The following is a 20,399-nucleotide window of genomic DNA, read 5'->3' on the forward strand; positions in this document are numbered from 1 at the left end:
TGCATAAAAGTTGGAGAAGGTATTTCTTCAAAATGGCAATGAGTATAAAAAAGGATGTATACATGGAAGAAAATGTAAGAGTAATCGAAGTTTGATTTTTTTTGCTAGTTGCATAATTATATGAAGTTGGTTTTCCTTGTAAGTTTGGTGCATTGACTATTACGTGATAACATGTTATATATTGTGAGATGCTCTATGGTTCATTGAGTCCTTGAGTATGTTTTAAAAGGATCCAAGTGTCATTCAAGGACGACTGTTCCCATGTGAAGGATATTGTCGTGAAACTAAAAATGAATTAGGAATCTAGAGCCTAACTTGAGGCTAAAAAGGTTAATAACATGTTAATTACGTGATTTACATTTTGTTTACTTGATTTGAATTGGTTTGGAGGTCAAACATCCGAGACGGTTTAATGTTAGCCTTGAGATGTTCTAGTGTGTTCTAGTGTGGCTTTAGTATTTTTAATAAGTGTTTGGAGTCTAAATTTATAGGGAGGATCCTAACTTCTATATGGATGTATTAAGGTTTGGAACGTCCACGTACGACTCCCCAAGGATCACCCAAATATGTATCGATGACTCAAGGAACGATGGCCTGCTAGAAGTGTGATATAATCCACCCAAAAATGAGTCTCTATTACCATCGATGATTGTGCAGCACGACATTGTCAATTTATAGACAGTCCTTTGATTGGATTTCCAATATAACTGTCTGCACGTTGTTCATTAAAGGGGTGAATAGCAAAATTCACCCCACGTCCTAATTAGAAAATAGATGGTTTATTTAGGTATTTTTAGGTATTTAAGTTAGTATATAAGCCTTTAACCCCAATTAGACTTGATTCATAAAATTAGACTTGACCTCTCAAAACAAATCCTCTCTAGAAACATCCATTGGACATGAAGCCGAAGAACAACTTGGTTGATGGATTTCCATATTTTATTCATGAATATTTCGTTGTATTTTCATGTAATGAGGTATGATATCATTCATCCTTATTTATCCATCCATCAAAGGAGTTCCTTCCAATATTTTCAAAGAGAATTCATGATCAAATTGTCCATCATTCAATGTAGACATGTGTTCCTTTTCAAAACGATTCCAAAATCATTATTATCATAAAATGATGATTAACTACTGTATTTAATGTAAATTTCACTCCAATATGATGATGAACCCATGATCCTCTCAAATCTCAATTTAGCCTATAAAGTGGGTAATGTGATCTGGTTCATATGATGATTGATTGTGATTTAGATTATGTTAATGCCTCTATAGCTACTGTTTTCCTTATGGATTTCTTATGAATTATTGGTGATTTATCAATGATAATATATCTAGGATAATTGGTCAGATTTCCTTGTTCCTACTACTTTGTATATAATTTGTAGTTTAATTGTCTTTGAAGGGCATTGTGTGGTATGATCCACTTATTGGTGGCGGTGTTTATATTCTTGTACATGTTTATGAGTTATGAAATTACATTGAAGTCATTATATGCAAGATTAATTGATATGAAGATCTCATGTTTAGGAAGTTGAAGGATTTAGCATTGATTTTAATATCATGTCTAATTGCATTTCTACTATGCACAGTGTATAAATAATCGTCAACACTAGTTTTATGATTTTGTTGTGTGGATAATATTGTGTATATTTGATGATCATATTAGTGTTAGGTGTGGTCTATATGGATAATGATGATAAATTCTCTTGAGTTTGACCCCAACCCTATATGAATATCTGATCAATGTATGGTAGGAGTCTTGTATTTTAATTTTGACTATGTTCTTGTCACCTATGATGTGATGTGAGTTTGTGTAGTCTATATTACTTAATACTATATATATGTATATGACATAATACCTAAGGAATGTTGTACATGTTTTGTGATCTTTAGAGAGTGGCTTCCTCAAGGTTATATTATAGTCGTTATGTAGTTACGTTGACCAATATACACACATGCACTTCATGCATGTCTATGAATTGGATAGATTCATGATGACTAAGGAAAGGATAGTTCTCCTATGCATCATTACCTATTTCTATGCATGTGAAGTATATGCTAAATGAAGTTATTAACATGTGTGATTATTATGTGAAGGTAGATCTCACATTTTATGCACACACAAATGATATATAATTGTATGAATTGTGAAAGGACATTTTCGTATGAAGTAGGGTCTAAGATAAAAGGACATTCTAATCTTATAATCCTTTGAACTATATTATGTATGGAGGAGCAAGCTCCTAAAGACTTCTCTATGAACTAATGCATTAAAGGATTAAATATATCTAAAAGGGGAGTTAGATCCTCGTACCCAGTGAGCATGACATATGAGAGAGGGGCGTCACTTTAGTAAGTACGACTTCCAACAAGAGAACCTTCATGTTTAGCAAGTTCGGGTTCCTAACCTAGGTGTTTCTCATGAGATGGAAACCTCCAAGATAGTAAGTCAAGGTTTTTAGAAGCAATCTCCATGTTCCATAAATGCGTGCCCCCGTAGGTTATAGCTAATTTATTCCACTTATACAGATATATATGATTTGTTACACCTTTGGAAAGATATGTATGATTTGTTACACCTTTGGATAGTATTTACCCTCTTTTTCGGTGTGGGAGGCGAACATCGAATTCCATGTAGATCACATCGTCTATGAAGGTTATTGATAACTCTCCAAAAGTAAGAAATAAACTAAGATAAGATTATGTACTCTAATCACAACTCCTTGAGATTATTACTTAGTATAGGTAGAATTATGACCCCTACCCATGCATTGAACAAGTGAACTTTAAGAAAGGATAATATTAGTACATGTATGAAAGTAATATTTGTAATTTGTTATGTCTGAATTGTATGAATGCATGTTGAGTGACTTTTTTATTTCAAGACATGAATTATGCTTATGTATGTGAATTGTACTTATGGTTTCTGAGTGGTTTTACTTAGTATATGTGGGGGTATAGGACTCCATGTGTATATTGCACAAGTAAACTTGTAAAGGGGTTATGAGGGTAGTTTACTTATTATATGACAAAATTATTTATGACTAAGGTTGTAGTAATTGAGAGAGTCTGTATATGATTCTATGAAGTATGTTCCTTATATAAACTTATAAATGAAAGTGTTATGACTTGTTGATTATGTTTTCCATGTCTAGGGTGACTTCTTAGGTACACTTAGTGGAAGTAGTATTGTGGGGTGCTACGTACACATGGACTAGTATGACTTAGGAGTTTTCATAGGTGATGGTCCTTATGTGAAGCTTATGTATCTGAGGTGATTATGACTTGTGAATATATGGATTTTATTTATGAAGCATATCTATGATAGATTATTGTAAGGTGACCTTAAGGTGATGCACTGTACTAAGTACACTTGAGGGTTACTTAAGGAAAGAAGTAAGATAAAATAGAGGTAATGTATTTTATGTATTAAATATGCCTGAAAGTATGATAAATGGTTTTATGTGCTATACGAGTAGTATCCATGTCTATATGATGTATGTGAACTATGTCGTACTTATGTGCCTATGGTTATGAAAGCCTTTATGCACACAGATTTCAGCAGCTAACTGAATAGCCATTATCTCTGAATACCTATTAGTTTGAACAGGTAGAAGCACATAGAAAATCAAATGAAATGTCCTCTTTAAATTCATGTTTTTGTGTGGTTGTCATACTCAGTGCATTCTTGTACTGCTAACATTCTTCTTCATCTTTTTACCAAAAGTATAGGTATTGATGGCGATAGGATGTCTCCTAAGTGAAGAGCTTAGATAGAACTCCCAATTTCAAGTAAAGAAACCCTTATGATTCAAGGGTTTCCTATGTCAAGATGTTTCTTTAAAATTTTGTAATAGTTATATAATATCATATGTTTTTAAGGGTCGTGTACCTATTATATTCTATTGGGTTGTGCCTTAAGATTGGAAAAAGACTTAATGTCTACCTATGTACTAATGATATTTGGTATATATATATATATACATGAAATGATGCTTCTATCATATGACGTGCTACGAAAAGTTCAAATTTTTTAAAAATATTTTTATGATTATAAAATTAATGATGTCTAAGCGCTTGTATAAGATCTCCGATAGGTCGAGTACGTCAAGTTACTTCTAGGGGGTGCTCCCAGGTTGTGACATATTTTTTCTTATCTCTAAAGCTATAGGTTGAATTTTATAGGAATCCTTGTAGTGAGGCTTGGATTTAGTATTCATTCAAGCAAGTTGGGATAGGTCCTCAACTAAATGGAGGACATAACTATGTTTAGCTTTCTTGTTAAAGACATTGTATTTGTAATGCCCTAAAACGAACTAAGGTAAACTAGAGACTCATTAGTGTTTATTGAGTTATTTTGAAGTTAAAATGAGTTTAAATTAATTTTGTTAGGCAGTGTGTGAATTTTTGTTAAGTTTGGAGGTAAAACATCCAAGAACATCCATGACGTTCGGAAGGTGTGCCTTAGATAGAGCTTGTGTGTCTTGATGTGTTGAGTGAGTTTTACATGTTTGTTTTCCCTGAAAATGATTTGGGATGTTCCTAAGAACTATATGAATTAGTTTAGGGGTTTAACGTCCGGACATGACCCCAAATAGGACCCACAAGGGGCCTAACAGAAGGGCCCAAGACTTGAACCCAAAACTGCATAGGCATTGTCCACCAACGAGACCAAACGACGGCCGCTAGGTCAACAAACGGCCATTCATATTTCTCCATTGATTGGAAATGCAAGTTATGTTGTACAAGCTCCATTTGGATCTAACTATAAACCCACGATACCCCACCAGCGAGCCGTTGGTTAGGTGTCGTCTGTAAGGCCTACAAAAACTGTTAAGGAGCTGCCTTGGCTTGGGGTAGTTGGTAAATTCACCCCAAGTCTTTGATGACCCTAGGATGTTTATTTTAATCTTTATTGGACATATTAAAGTCTTCTAAACCCTAAAACCTCATTTTTGACTCCTCTTCCTAAAAGCCAAAAACCATCTCCCTTAGAATTCTTTCATGTCTCCATGGAAGCTAGAAGTCAAGAAGAACTTACAGGGATGGTCTGGACGTGTTCTTCATCAAAAATCAATGGTTTGTGCTGCATTTGAGGTTTGGTATCCATCGTTGCACCCTACTGCATTCAAGGAGTCGTTTCCAAAAGATTTCAAAAAGGGTTTTAAAACTCTATTTCCCTCTATTTTGATTTTAAGCATGGGACTACTTGTAAAAGTTTTTTAATGATTTAAATGAGTTTATTCTTGTATGAGTTGATTATTTTAATGGTAAAAACCTGATGAACTCATGTTAATGCATATTTCAATATTTTGATTTAGGTATTGCCCTAATGGCCTTAGTATGATGAAATATATAGAAATTGGTTATAGGTGGTTATAGTTTTAATATATGTTGAGTTTCTTATATTGTGTAATTCTTATGATAAATTGCATCTTGAGTGGTATGGTCCACCTTCTTTGTGGCGGTGTTTATTTGATGAACATGATCTTACATAGTATGTTTTTTGAGTGTGGCTTTGAAGGCCTAGTATATCAAATAAGGCGTTATTGAAGATAAGTCTTGTCCTGTGTTTTGTGAAGTTTTATTGCATGTTTGGATTAGATTATGTAAGTAAAGTTAATGTAATAACCCTAAAAATGCATATGCTAAGTAATGTTTAGGGTGTCTAGAGTACCTACGATTAGACAGGATTCACACAGATTGATGCGCGTAGAACTAGACCTCTGAACCCTTGCGACAGACAAGACAACTAACTTTTGGAGTTAGTGCAGGAAGGAAAGGTTGGGTACATCCAAGTAGGTCCCCCGAATATGATAATTTACCCAGATGAGTTTTTGTCGGACTTAAAAAGGGGAAATTTTAAGTTTGGAGGGTCTAGGGATAAAATGGTCTTTTTCCACACTAAGGGTAGTATCATAATTATCCTAAATTTGTAATGACTTACTCAGTTAATTTGATAAAAGGGCATTTTGGGAAGAAAGGGCTGAAATAGCCTATTGAGCAAAATCTTGCTCCAGTCGGGTTCGAACCTAGGTGGAAGCAATGATTTAACTTGATTATTTATATTTGAGAATTAGTTTAATTAATTAATATTTTAATTCTTATTTAAGAAAAATGAAAATCAGATTATTATTGTAAATTAATTAATTAATAGGGTGGTTTTCGTCGGGTCAACCCGAAGGGTCCGGTTCTCGCGATGGGGACGTCACGGACTCGATCCTAGACAGAAGCAACGCCCAAGTGAATTAATACGGGGTTTAAAATCTTATTTTTTATAAGGTCAATTAGGTCCTTTCATGCATGATTTGAATAAATCAGATTATTACAATTTAACAAAACCTTATTTTGACTTAATCTAAAACTACAATCCTAATCCTAAGGAACCACTCACTTCACACGTTTATCCTCTCTCTTTCACGATCAACTCTCTCACTTTTGCATTCTATCTGCTACGGAAATAAAAGAACAGAAAACACAACCAAAAGATCTTCATACGTGAAGAATTTACACGTCAAAAACATAGGCAAAAAGCTAACGAAAAACATAAAGCAAAAAGAAGGGTTTTCCATCGAGTTACGGGTTGAAGTTTTGAGACATGGACATGAATTTGGAGAGGGTTTTGGACATCAGGTCATGTGTTGAACTACACTAAATTAAGGTTTGGGTTTCTCTCCTGGACTCCATTATCCAAGAAAATTTCCTTTCCACGAATTCAACCAATTTTGAAACTAGGATTGTTCCCATTCCACTCCAACTTCTTGTCCCTAGTATCCTTCTGATTTCAATCTTAAATAGGTTGGAGATCATGTTGTTTGTATGTTTGCTGGTATTTTAGGAATGAAGTGTGATTTTCATGATAATGTGTTTATGATTATTATTTTGGAATTGTAAGCATGTTAATTTATGCCAACCGAAAGTATGTGAAAAGTGATGTTTGTGCAAATGTTTGTATAAATCATGATGTACAAAAGTTGTGTAATGTTGCTGCATTTAATGGTAATTCCTGGATGAATATAACCATGAAAAATAATAATTAAATATTCACCAAGTAATTCATGAAATGTCCTAATAAGATCCAATGAACAAATGATGATAATAAGGAGATGAAAATAGTGAAGGAATATCCAGCATTTGGTAGGTTGGGTTCGGCCAATCAAAGTTATATAAAATTCAATGAAAAATGAATGTAAAATAAGTGAAATCACTAAGTATTGAACCCAAGAAATCATTACATGAAAGCTACAAAAAAATCAACAAAAGATTAAGGTAAAAAATCTATTGGAGGAGATTAAATTTCCAGCATGCTAGAAATTGTAGTCTCGACCAACTTTTAATAAAAACAAACTTTGTCTAAATTTTATTTTAAAAATGTGAGGTCATTGGGGATTGAACCCATGACCTCACCAAATTAAAATTTCATGAGAAAGATGCATGGAAAAATAGATGTGGTGAGTGGGGATTAAAACTACACCCTCTTGAATGGATGAGAGAGTTAGGTCAAAAATAAAGGAGAAAATAAATGTGGAGAGTTGGGATTGAACGCACAATCTCTTGGATAAGTGATAAAGTTACGACATAAATTAAAAGAAAAATAATTAGGTTGTGGTAGATTGAACCCATAACGTGCTTGACTTAAACGAAAAGTGAGAGGAGAAACAGAAAGGAAATATTATGGGGTTGATGGGGATCGAACTAGTTTCCCCGAAATCTGAAAAATGCAATTATCAAGTTTAAAAAATAAGGTTAAGTGATGTTCAAGAGATTCGAAATTGGTTTTCCTTGCCCAATTCTGTATTGACACGTCAGTCATATGTAAGTAAATATTTAATGAATGCTTTCTCAAAAGATCGAAATCAATATCTTGGCATATCGACATGATGCATAAGTCTTGTAACACATAATCTTTGATAAACATGCATCAGTTAGACAAACTATGAATGAAGACTCATGGTTTGTATGTGTGGACTCATAAGTCTAGCATATGTTTGAAAATAAGTGAGCCTAAGATGTATGTGATAAAATGATGTAACTCTAAAAGGGCTAAGTAAGAGTGTGAAACACACTAAATTGCCAAGTGCATTAGCATATGATGAAATGAACATTCACCTGAAGGGGTGAGTAATTACGAAAAGCAAATGTGTTAACGTTAATGAATGAGGTGACAATATTATAATAGGATAATGTGAAAGATTAGATCAATCGAAAAAGATCCTAAGTAAATGATATCAAAACATACTTACCTATGAATGTGTAAAGTTAATGAAGAGACCAGTTTCTATTAACATTCTAATGAATGTATTGAAGTTAATGCATACTTAATACTATTAATGAGACGAGAAATCATCTAATTACCTATGATGTCCTCATGCTAGAAGCCAGCTTCCATGATGTATGAGTTGAATGTAATAAAACTTCATATTGAGCACCGATAGGCTAGCTATGAGCGGTGATGCCTACCTTCGGGGAGGGCAGAGGTTCACGTAACTCTCATGAGATGAAACTGTCCCGCATGCTTGGTATGAGTCTCCTTATATCTCCTAGTCTTTGAACTTATACTACCTATATAGAGATATAGTTGGGGTCGACTCCCTATATACGCTAGCTTATTTGGGTCACTTTGGCCGGTGATTACACCTCTTTTTGGTGTAGGGTAGGCACTAGATTTCATGATGCTTACATGATCTATGTCGATTAAGGTTAAAGTTCCCAATGAAAGAATGAGGCCAACCTCAAATGATGCACATAGTGAAATGAACAATACCAAAGGTGTTCGGATAGGATAATCAATAGGTGAGATAGACTTAAGTAATGATATCAGGTTATTCTTTGTCATTGCACATCAAACCCGATGAGAGTCTTAAACTTTATCCTAGGTATGATTGGTTATTGCACTATTTTATGAATAAATGAAATTAAACTATTTATCAACAAATGAAGAAGACACTCTGTTTGCTAAAGAAGGCTTCCTAGTTGAGGCCCCATATATTGAGCCCTAATTTTAGGATGTCCTAATGTCAAGCCCATGATTCCAAGGTCTCATGGAATATTAAAGAATAATATGAACTACGTGATATGATATGTGCAATATGTCATGTGATGCTTGAAAAATGATAAGTATGATAATGCATATTACTCTCATTGAATGACTTTCTTAATCAAAATTTGGCAAGTCCTTTGACTTGACTTTCCATGAATCATTTTGATAGGAAAGAGTTATTCTTACTCATGCATGTTCTTTGTGTGTGCTTCCATATACCCATACTTATTAAAAGTATATACTATGTCAATAAAATATATACTTTTAGGTGCAGGCGCAACTGGACGTTAGAGCTTACAGTACAACGTTGCATCTATTGGGACGCGGAGCTTTCATCTTTATTAGGTAGGCCTTCATGCTTTAGAGGATTTCTACTGTTATTATCTAGCTTAGATGTAGGCTTTAGCTAGTGGGGCATGCCCACTAGTGTTTCATTTGTTGTTTCATTTCAATCTTTGTGTTGCTGACGTTTTGGCAAGGATATGTTTAATGAAATTATTAATAGCTTCTTTCATTTGATTATTTCTATATTACATGGTTGATTTGTGAACACCTATGATGTTAAATATAATGTGTTTCACAAGAAATAAAAAACAAAAAATTCAAATATTCTGCTAAAATCAACCTCGATGAAGTAATGATGACATATGTAGGCTTGTCTGCGACCTCTCTTAGATCGTGTCAAAGTTTGTATCAGAGCACTAGCTTTAATTTCAAGGATAATAAGTTTACATCAAACACATTGAGTACTTTCTAAGTCATGGTAGTGAAGTGCACCACTATCCTGAATTAGACACTACATGATACGTAGGAAAATTTCCCTTCTTCTTAACTTATCGTGCCTTTTCCTAATGTCTGATTTCCTTGTGTTATGAGCGTGTGTACCATCAATTCTTATTGTTTATAAAGAATGAATATTATGAGGAACGTTTGTCAATTGAGAGGAGGAGTAGCTGCTGGGGGCAATTAGGTTACACCCTAGATTCCAGCTGAAGGAGTTGCTATGCAGGTTAACCCAACTGGGTTGACTGATGCAGACGTGCGGGCATCACTGGATTAGATGGAACAGGACATCACTATGCAGACCCAGGCCATGATTTCCTAGGTCAACCGGCAGAATGTGCAGAGGGAGAACCCACTGGTATGTACCATGGGTAACATGCTACGAGACTTCAGGAGGATTAATCCTCCTATTTTAATTGGGTCCAAGACATTAGAGGATCCCCAGGAGTTTATTGATAAGGTACACAAGATTTTGGTAGCCTTGGGTGCAAGATGTGGCATGATAGACGATCTTTGGGTGGTGTTCCAGTCACTTAGGAGTTGTTTAAGATAGCCTTCATAGAGATATTCTTTCCCATGGAGATGAAAGAGGCAAAGGTTGAAGAATTTATCAACCTTAACAAAGTATCTATGATAGTCAATGTGTATTCCCTGAAGTTTGTTAAACTGTCCAGGTATGCTACTTCCATTTTATCTAACAGCAGGGATGAGATGAGTAGGTTCCTCATAGGAATCACAGGAGATCTAGAGGAGGAGTGTCGAGCTGTGATGCTCCACGATAACACAGACCTCTCCAGGCTGATAATGCATGTCCAGCTGGTAGAGGAAAGCCCAAAGAAGAGGAGCGTCTGTGATGCTAGGAGGCCTAAGGCTTTTTACCAGGCAGGTCCTATCAATGGAGGTAGTAGGAACAACTTCGGCGTCCATGAGCAGCTCAGGTTTAAAAAGGGGCAATAGAATTCAGGGAACTATAATTTTCAAATGAGTGCAACACCTAAATAAGGTAGACCCGAGCACAAGAAAGTTAATGGAGGTGAAGTGCAGCGTCCCATAAAGGACAGTGCTAAGTGTGTCTGTGCTCAAAGTTGAGAGTGCAAACAGGGAACTAATGCCTTCATCGGTTGTAGTAAGAGCAGGCATATGGTTAAAAAGTGCCCACACAACAGGAATCAATCTTGAGGTAATGCTTAGCCTAGGCCTAATCCACAGGGTAGATCAGAATCTGAGTCTCCTAAGAGGAACAGGATCTACGCCCTGAAGGGAAGGGAGGAAAAGGAGAAGTCCGCTGATGTGGTCACAAGTACGCTTCAAGTATTCTTAATTTCTATTTATGCTTTACTTTATCTAGGGTCTAAGCTTTCCTATGTAACTCCTTTTCTTGCTCTCACTTTTGACATATTTCCTGAATTTCCGCATGATTCTATAGTGGTTAGTACACCTTTAGGAGAAAATGTAAGAACTGCTAGAGTATACAAGGATTGATTAATAGTTGTATTTGGTAAGACTATTTGCGTAGACTTGTTTGAGTTACCAATGTATGATTTTGATGTTATTCTTTACATGGACTGGCTTCATAGTTTTTACTCTTGTATGGATTTTTGTAGTAGGGTTGTTAGATTTCGTTTCCCTAATGATTAAGAGTTGGTCTAGGAGTGGTACAACTCGAGTCGTCCTAATCCCTTGATTTTGAACCTTAAGGCCAATCAAAATATGTCCAAGGGGTTATTGTGTCATCTTGTGATTGTTAATAATGTAGATTATGGCATTCCTTCCATAGACTCAGTGCCTATAGTGAGTGAGTTACAAGATGTATTTTCTAATGATTTGCCTGGAGTTACTTCCACTTGAGAAATTGACTTTGGTATCGACTTAGAAACGGATACTAAACCAATTTCAATTTCTCCTCACAAAATGACTCCAGCTGAACTCAAAGAGTTGAAGCTAAAGTTAAAAGATCTCACTAATAAGGGTTTCATACGGCCGAGCATATACCCTTGGGTTACTCCAGTGTTGTTTATGAAAAAGAAAGATGGAACCCTTAGAATGTCTATTGATTATCGACAGCTTAACAAAGTCACTATCAAAAATAAGTATCCACTTCCCATAATAGATGACTTGTTTGACCAACTCCAGGGTCTAGTTTCTTCCCAATAATTGATCTTCGTTCAGGGTACCATCATCTTAGGCTTAGGGATGGAGATATCCCAAAGACAACTTTTTGTACTCGTTATGGTCACTATGAGTTCCTGGTTATTCCATTTGGTCTCACGAATGCACTTGTTGCATTTATGCATATCATGAACACAATTTTCCTTGAATACCTTGACTATTTTGTCATAGTATTCGTTGATGATTCATCTACTCTAAGACCAAGGAAGAGCATGAACAACATTTTATACTACCCTTGCAGGTACTTAGACAACATCAGTTGTATGCCAAATTAAGAAAGTGTGAATTCTGGCTCAAATCAATGACCTTCGTGGGTCGTGTTGTGTTTGATAGAGGTGTGGAGGTGGATCCCAGGAAAATTGAGGCTGTTAAGAATTGGCCAAAACCTCTTACTCCCACTAATATCCGTAGCTTCTTAGGATTGAGTAGTTATTATCACAAGTTCGTGGAAAGTTTTACCTTCATTTCTGCTTCACTCACAGCCTTGACGAAGAAGAAAGTTAAGTTTGAATGGGCATAGACTTAAGAGAAGAATTTTGAGGAGCTCAAAAAAAGACTCAGTTCAACCCCAGTGCTTACTTTGCCTAAGTCTAGTAAGTATTACATTGTTTATTGTGATGCATCTAGGGTTGGTTTGGTTTGTGTTCTTATGAATGGTGGTAAGGTGATAGCTTATGCGTCTAGACAGCTCAAGGTTCATAAGAAGTACTATCCTACTCATGACATTGAGTTTGCAGCTGTGGTGTTTGCACTGAAGCTGTGGAGGAACTACTTGTATGGATCGCATGTTGTTGTGTTCACAGACCACAAGAAACTCCAATACGCTTTCATGCATAAGGAGTTTAATCTATGTCAGTGGAGATGGTTGGAGTTGTTGAAGGACTATGAAATGAATGTCCACTACCATACAGGTAAGTCTAATGTTGTAGCTAATGCGTTGAGCAGGATGATCATGGAATGTACAACCCATGTTGAGGATGAGAAGAAAGAGTTGGTGAAAGATGGACACAGACTTGCTAGACTGGGTGTGCGGTTGGTTGACTCTACTAGTGGGGGTGTCTCTGTTCATCCTAGTTCTGAATCATCCATTGTAGTTGAAGTCAACTAGGGTCAGCATCTCGATCCTATGTTGATTGACCTAAAGGACTCAGTGTTGATAAAGATGAGTGAGTCTTTTGCTTTGGGAGGTGACTGCGTACTTAGGTACCCGAACAGACTGTGTATACCAGATGTGGAATATTTGTAGACAAATATTATTGCAGAGGCCCATGGTTCAAGATATTTCATAAATGCAAGTTCCACCATGATGTATCATGATCTTAAGAAGATCTATTAGTGGGATGGCATGAAGAAGGACATTGCAGAATATGTGGCCAAGCATCCTAATTGTCAATAGGTTAAGGAAAAACAACTTAAGCCTAGCGGTCTTACCTATATTATTGAGGTTCTGACTTGGAAGTGGGTCGCCATTAATAAGGACTTCGTGGTTGGTCTTCCAAAGACTAGGAGACAGCATAACTGCATATGGGTTATGGTTGACAGGATGACTATGTGTGCCCACTTTATCCTTGTGAACTCTACTCACAGAGTCGAGGATTATGCAAGACTCTACATTGATGAGATTGTGAGATGGCATAGGATTCCTTTGTCTATCATTTCAAATAGAAGAGCTCAGTTCACTTCACATTTCTGGAGATCCTCCTAAAGAGCTTAGGCACGAAGGTAAATCTTAGTACTTCCATTCATCCTCAGGCTGATGGGCAGGAACAGCGCACCATTAAGAAATTGGAGGACATGTTTAGGGCGTGTGTGATTGACTTTAGGGGTAGTTGGGATGACTATATTCCTTTGATAAGTTCTCGTATAATAAAAGATATCACTCCAGCATTAGGATGGCACCGTTTGAGGCACTATATGGTAGGAGGTGTATGTCTCCATTTGGGTGCTTCGAGGTTGGAAAGTCATCCATTTTGGGTATAGATATCATTCATGAGGCCTTACACAACGTCAGGGTGATTAGGGACAGGTTCGGTACTTCTTACAGTCGATAGAAGTCATATGCAGATAATAGGAAATGACCCTTACAGTTTAATGTTGGTGACCAGGTCTATTTGAAGATATCACCTATGAAGGGGGTGAGAAGGTTTGGCAGGAATGGGAAGTTGATTCTGAGGTATGTTGGTCCAGATGAGATCCTACTGCATATGGGTGAGGTAGAATCTGAATTGGCATTGCTTGTGAAGCTAGCTTCTATCCATCCAACCTTTCATGTATCCATGTTAAAGGAGTGCCTAGGTGATCCAGTAGTCTGCCTGTTGATGGTTTGGGGGTTGATGAAATCTTTTTCTATGATGAGGTACCTATTGAGATCTTAAATAGATAGGTCAAGCGGCTGAGAAACGAGGAGATTGCCACAGTGAAGGTATTATGGAGGAACCATCTTGTTGAGGGTACTACGTGGGAGGACACGGACGATATGAGATCCCTCTATCCCCATCTTTACAGTCCTTGAGGTTATATTCCCTACTCTTAAGTCGAAGTTTCCTTATATCTCGATTACTTGTTGCTATTGCGTGATTGTGCATAGTGATTATGTTATTTTATAACTAGCATTCTGCTAGATAGTTTGTTGTGTCATTCAGGGGTGAATGTTCCTAAGGGGGTGATAATGTAACAACCCAAAAAATGAAAAAGCTAAGTAATGTTTAGTGTTTCTAAAATGCCTACTATTAGACCAGGTTCACACAGATTGATGCGCGTAGAACCAGATCACTAAATCCTTGTGACAGCAAAGCCAACTAACTAGGAGAGTTATTTGAGCTAGGAATGGTTGGGTCCAGCCATGTAGGGCTCATGAATATGAATATTTACCCGGATTAGTTGTTACCAAACTTAAAAAGGGAAATTCTTAAGTTTGGAGGGTCAAGAGGTAAAATGTTCTTTTTCCAGGATAAGGGTAGTACCTTAATTACCCTAAATATGTAATGAATTATTCAATAAATTTTGTGGAGGGTCATTTTGGGTAGAAAGGTCCGAAATTGCCCATTGAGAAAAATCTTTCTCTACCCGGGTTCGAACCTAGGTGGGAGTAATGATTTAATTTGATTATTTATATTGGAGAATTAATTTAATTAATTAATATTTAAATTCCGATTTAAGTAAAAGGAAAATTAGATTATTATTATTAATTAATTAATGGGGCAGTTTGGGTTGGGTCGACCCAAAAGGACCCATTTTCGCAACAGGGATGTCACGAGTTCGATCCTCGATTGAACCAACGCCAAGTGAATTAAAATGGGGTTGAAAATCTAATTTTTGAAAAGACAACAAGTTCCTTTCACGTGTGATTTAAATATATCAGATTTTTACAATTTTACAAAACCTAATTTTGACTAAGTCTAAAACTACAATCCCAATCCTAAGGAACCACTCACTTCTCACGTTTTTCCTCTCTCTTTCACGATCAACTTTCTCATTTTTGCGTTCTATTTGCTAATGAAATATAAGAACAGAAAATACAACTAAAAGTTCTTCATACTTGAAGAATTTACACATTAAAAACATAGACAAAAAGCTAACTAAAAACGTAGAGCAATAAGAAGGATTTTCCATCGAGTTTTGTATTGATGTTTTGGGACTTGGACGTGAATTTGGAGAGGGTTTTGGAAAGAAGGTCGTGTGTTGAATAACACTAAAGTCAAGTATGGGTTTCTCTCATGGACTCCTTTCTCCAAGAGCATATCCTTTCCAATAATTCAAAGAATTTTAAAACTAAGGTTTTTCACATCCTTGTCGAACTCCTTATCCCTAGTATCCTTCTGATTTCAATCTGAAATAGGTTAGAGATCATGTTAATGGTATGTTTGATAGTATTTTATGTATGAAGTTTGTTTTTCGTGATAATATGTTTGGAATTGTAAGCTTTTTAATTTATGGCAAATGAAAGTATGTGAAAAGTGATATTTGTGCAAATGTTTGTGTAAATCATGATGTGCAAGAGTGGTGTAATGTTTCTGGATTTAATTGTAATTCCTGGCTTAATATATCCATTAAAAAAGTATACTTTACCATGCACCGAATGATTCATGAAACGTCCAAAGATTGAATTAACAAATGATGATAACAAGAAGCTGAAAATAGTGAACAAATTTCCAGCACTTGGTAGGTTGGATTTTGCCAATATAAGTGATATAAAATGCAATGAAAAATGAATGTAACATAAGAGAAATCACAAAGTGTTGAACCCAAGACATCATTATGAAAGCTACAAAAAAAATCAACAAAAGATAAGACAAAAAAAAGGATTGGAGGAGACAATATTTCTAACTTGCTGGAAATTGTCGTCTCGGCCAACTTTTAAGAAAAATGAACTTCGTTTAAATTTTTTTTGAAAAATGTTAGGTTATTGGGGATTGAACCCATGACCTCACCAAATGAAAATTTCATTAAAATTTCTTGAGAAAAATGCAAGGAAAAATAGATGTTGTGAGTGGGGATTGAACCAACAACATCTTGAATGGATGAGAGTGTTAGGAGAAAATAAAGGATAAAATAAATGTGGTGAGTCTGGATTGAACCCACAACCTCTTGGAAATGTGAGAAAGTTAACAGATATATTAAAAGAAAAATAATGAGCTTAGGGGAGATTGAACCCACAACCTCCTTGACTCAAACAAAAAAGGAGAGGAGAAACATAAAGCAAATATTATGGGGTTGATGGGAATTGAACTAAGGTCCCCCCAAATCTGAAAAATGCAATTATCAAATTTAAAATAAGGTTAAGTGTTGTCCAAGGGATTCGAAATCGGGTTCTGTTTCCCAATTTCATATTGACAGATAAGTCATACACAAGTAAATATTTAATGAATGCTACCTCTAATGATTGAAATCAATATCTTTGCATATATACAAGAGGCATAAGTCTTGTACCATATAATCTTGGGTAAACATGAATCACTTAGACAAACTATGAATGAAGCCTCATGGCTTGTATGTTTGGACTCATAAGTCTAGCATACGTTTAAAAGTAAGTGAACCTAAGATGTATGTGATAAAATGATGTAACCCTAGAAGGATTAAGTAAGAGTGTGAAACACACTAAATGGCAAAGTGCATTGGCATATGATGAAATGAACATTCACGTAAAGGGGTGAGTAATTATGAAAAATAAAAGTGTTAAAGTTAATGAATTAGGTGACAATATGATAAGAGGCTAATGTGAAAGATGATAGCAATCATAAATTATACTAAGTAAACGTATTCACCTATGAGAGTGTAAGGTTAATCAAGAGACAAGTTTCTATGAACACTCTAATGAATGTATTGAATTTAATGCATACTTAATACTAATGATGAGATTATTTATCATATAATGAGCTATGATGTCCTGATTCTAGAAGCCATCTTCCATGATATATGACTTGAATGAAATGGAACTTTATACTGAGCACTGATAGGCTAGATCTGAGCGGTGATGCCTTCCTTCGGGAAAGGCGGTGGTTCACGTAACTCTCATGAGATTAGACGGTCCAGCATGCCGGGTATGGGTCTCCTTATATCTCCTAGCCTTTGAACCTATATTTCCAATACAAGTATCTAGCAGGGTTCGACTCCCTATATACGCTAGCATTTTTTGATGACTTTGGCTAGTTATTCCACCTATTTTTGGTGTGGCTTGGACACTGGATTTCATGATGCTCGCATGATTTATATCGGTTAAGGTTAAATTTCCCAAAGAAAGAATGAGGTCAGACTCAAATGATGCAAATAATGAAATGAACAATACTAATGGTGTTAGGATAGAATAATCAAAAGGTGAGCTAGACTTAAGAAATGACACTAGGTTATTCTTGGTCATTACACAGCAAACCCGATGAGAGTCTTAAACTTCATCCTAGATATGACTGGTTATTGCATTAGTATATGAACGAATGAAAAAGAGGTACGTATGAACGAACAAAGCATACTCTGTGTTTGATGAAGAAGGCTCCCTAGTTGAGGTCCCATATGTTGAGCCCTCATTTTAGGAAGTCCTAATGTCAATTCCATGATTCCAAGGTATCATGGCATATTAAATAATGATATGAACCAGTGTATGATGTGTGCAATATGTTATGTGCTGCTTGCAAAATGATAAGTATAATGATGCATGTTACTATCATGGGATGATTTTCCTAATCCAAATTTAGCAAGTCCACTGACTTTTCTAATCCATATTTGGCAAGTCCACTAACTTTCTTAATCCAAATTTTGCAAGTCTACTTACTTGACTTTCCATAAATCATGTGGTTAGGAAAGAGCTATTCTTACTCATACATGTCCTTGGTGTGAGCTTTCATATACCCATACTTAGTACAAGTGTGTACTAATCCCATACAATATCTACTTTTAGATGTAGGCATAGGTGGACGTTAGAGTTTAAAGTACGACGTTGCAAATATCTGGATGTGGAGCTTTCATCTTGATTTGGTATGCCGTCATGCTTTCGAGGATGTCTATTATTATTAGCTAGTGGGGCACGTCCCAATAGTGTTTCATTTCGCGTTTCATTTTAGACTTTGTATTGGTTCGGTTTTGGCAAGGATACATTTATTGCAATTATGGACTGCTTCTTTCATTTGATTTTTTGTATATTAGATGGTTTATTTGTGAACGCCTATGATGTTAAGTATAATATGTTTCACATGAAATGAGAAAACAAAAAGTTCAAATTTTCCGCTAAAATTAACCTAGATGATGTAAAGATAACATATGTAGGCTTGTCTGCGACGTCTGAGAGGTCAACAATGCTACTCTCATCGGGTTCTAGATTCCAATAATGACACTTTATGACTTTGTGAAGCATGTCAAATGTGTGAATTGATGAATGTTGGTCTAAATCATGTATAAAAGTTAATGTGAATGAAATGATTCTTACACACACGATGTGCTCAAAAGTACACACACACACTTAAATGAATGTATGAAGCTGAGTTGAGTAAGTAGAGGATTTTTGGCGTGAACACTCTTCGTGATTTGAGATGAAGTTTTTATTAGCAACCTCACTACATGGTAAAATATTTCAAGGATAGGTCGGAGTATGAATGTCGTTCGTGAGATCAGATGTGGTTTTCACTAGTTATATTTAATTTATAGTTTAAAATGCATAGAATTAATGGGGGTTATATCTAGACCGAGAGGGTATGAGGAAGAGGTGGTTACAATTCGTGAGTTGAGTTGTTGTATTCTAATGTATCTCTAGAGATGAGTACTCGTCGTTAGTAGAGAATGAGTTACTTAGTAGCAATATCCTTATCTCTTAATTATGCGCCCGCATCGGTCTACCTATTGGGAAAGCCATGTAAAAGCTAAAAATAATGTCCTTACTCTAGGCATGTTAGGTTCCCTTATCTGATAGGGTAAATGTCGGGATTCCGTTCCTTGCTCTCATGGTGTATGATTGTAAAGATAAATCCCACAAAATAAATAAATGTTCTAAGTCTACTAATGCAGTGTTCTACTTGGGGTAGGTAGTGGAATGAGACGCTATTTATCCAATGCACTAGGTAGGCAATCCGAAAGGAGAGTCTTGCTAAGTCTTATTTGAATTGAATGAACTAAGTCTCCAAAAAGAACGTACTACTTAGGGTAGGTGGTGGTATGAAACGCTATTTATCCATTGCAGTAGGTAGGACATTCCGAAAGGGGAGTCTTGGTGGGAAGTCTTCTAAAAGAGTGTACTACTTAGGGTAGGTGGTGGTATGGGACGCCATCTACCCATTGCACTAAGTAGTCTTTCTAAAAGGGAATTGTTGGTGTGTTGTTAGGTGTACTTCAATTGTATTGCCAATTATTAAGTACTTGTTATCCCGAGGTAAGTATGCCAAAAGGAAGGAATTCTTGAGGGTCGCTTTGATGTGTTTTGAAGGAGGTATATGTGTACCTTCTTCATGTATTACCTTAAAGATTCTTAGGATGACCATCGAAGGGAAACTCCATAGGAAATAATGAGTATTCCTCATTGACAATACTTTGGAAATTCACTACTTGGGAGTCTTGTAATTCACTTTAATGTTCAACTTTAGTTTACTATAATATTTGGGAAGTTTATTGTAAAGTGTTCTTTTGAGTATAAAATTATTAAAATTCTTCTCTAAGTGCTAAATGATGATTTTTATGGTGTTTTGCTTTGATGTTCTTGAATGTTTTACATAATTTGCCTAAAATGTTATTTTACTAAAATATCCCTTTTTGAATGTTTTTTCATATGCCATACTTAGTACATTATTTGTACTAACCCCATACTTTTCTATACTATAAGTTTAAGTTGGAAGCTTTTGAATGTTTGAAGGCGAAGCTTCACAAATTTCCTCTCAACACAAAGTATGTCCTCATATATTCGAGGGCATAGTCATTTTCTTAG

Source organism: Solanum lycopersicum, chromosome 10, assembly GCF_036512215.1.
Source record: "Solanum lycopersicum chromosome 10, SLM_r2.1".
Taxonomy (NCBI): domain Eukaryota; kingdom Viridiplantae; phylum Streptophyta; class Magnoliopsida; order Solanales; family Solanaceae; genus Solanum; species Solanum lycopersicum.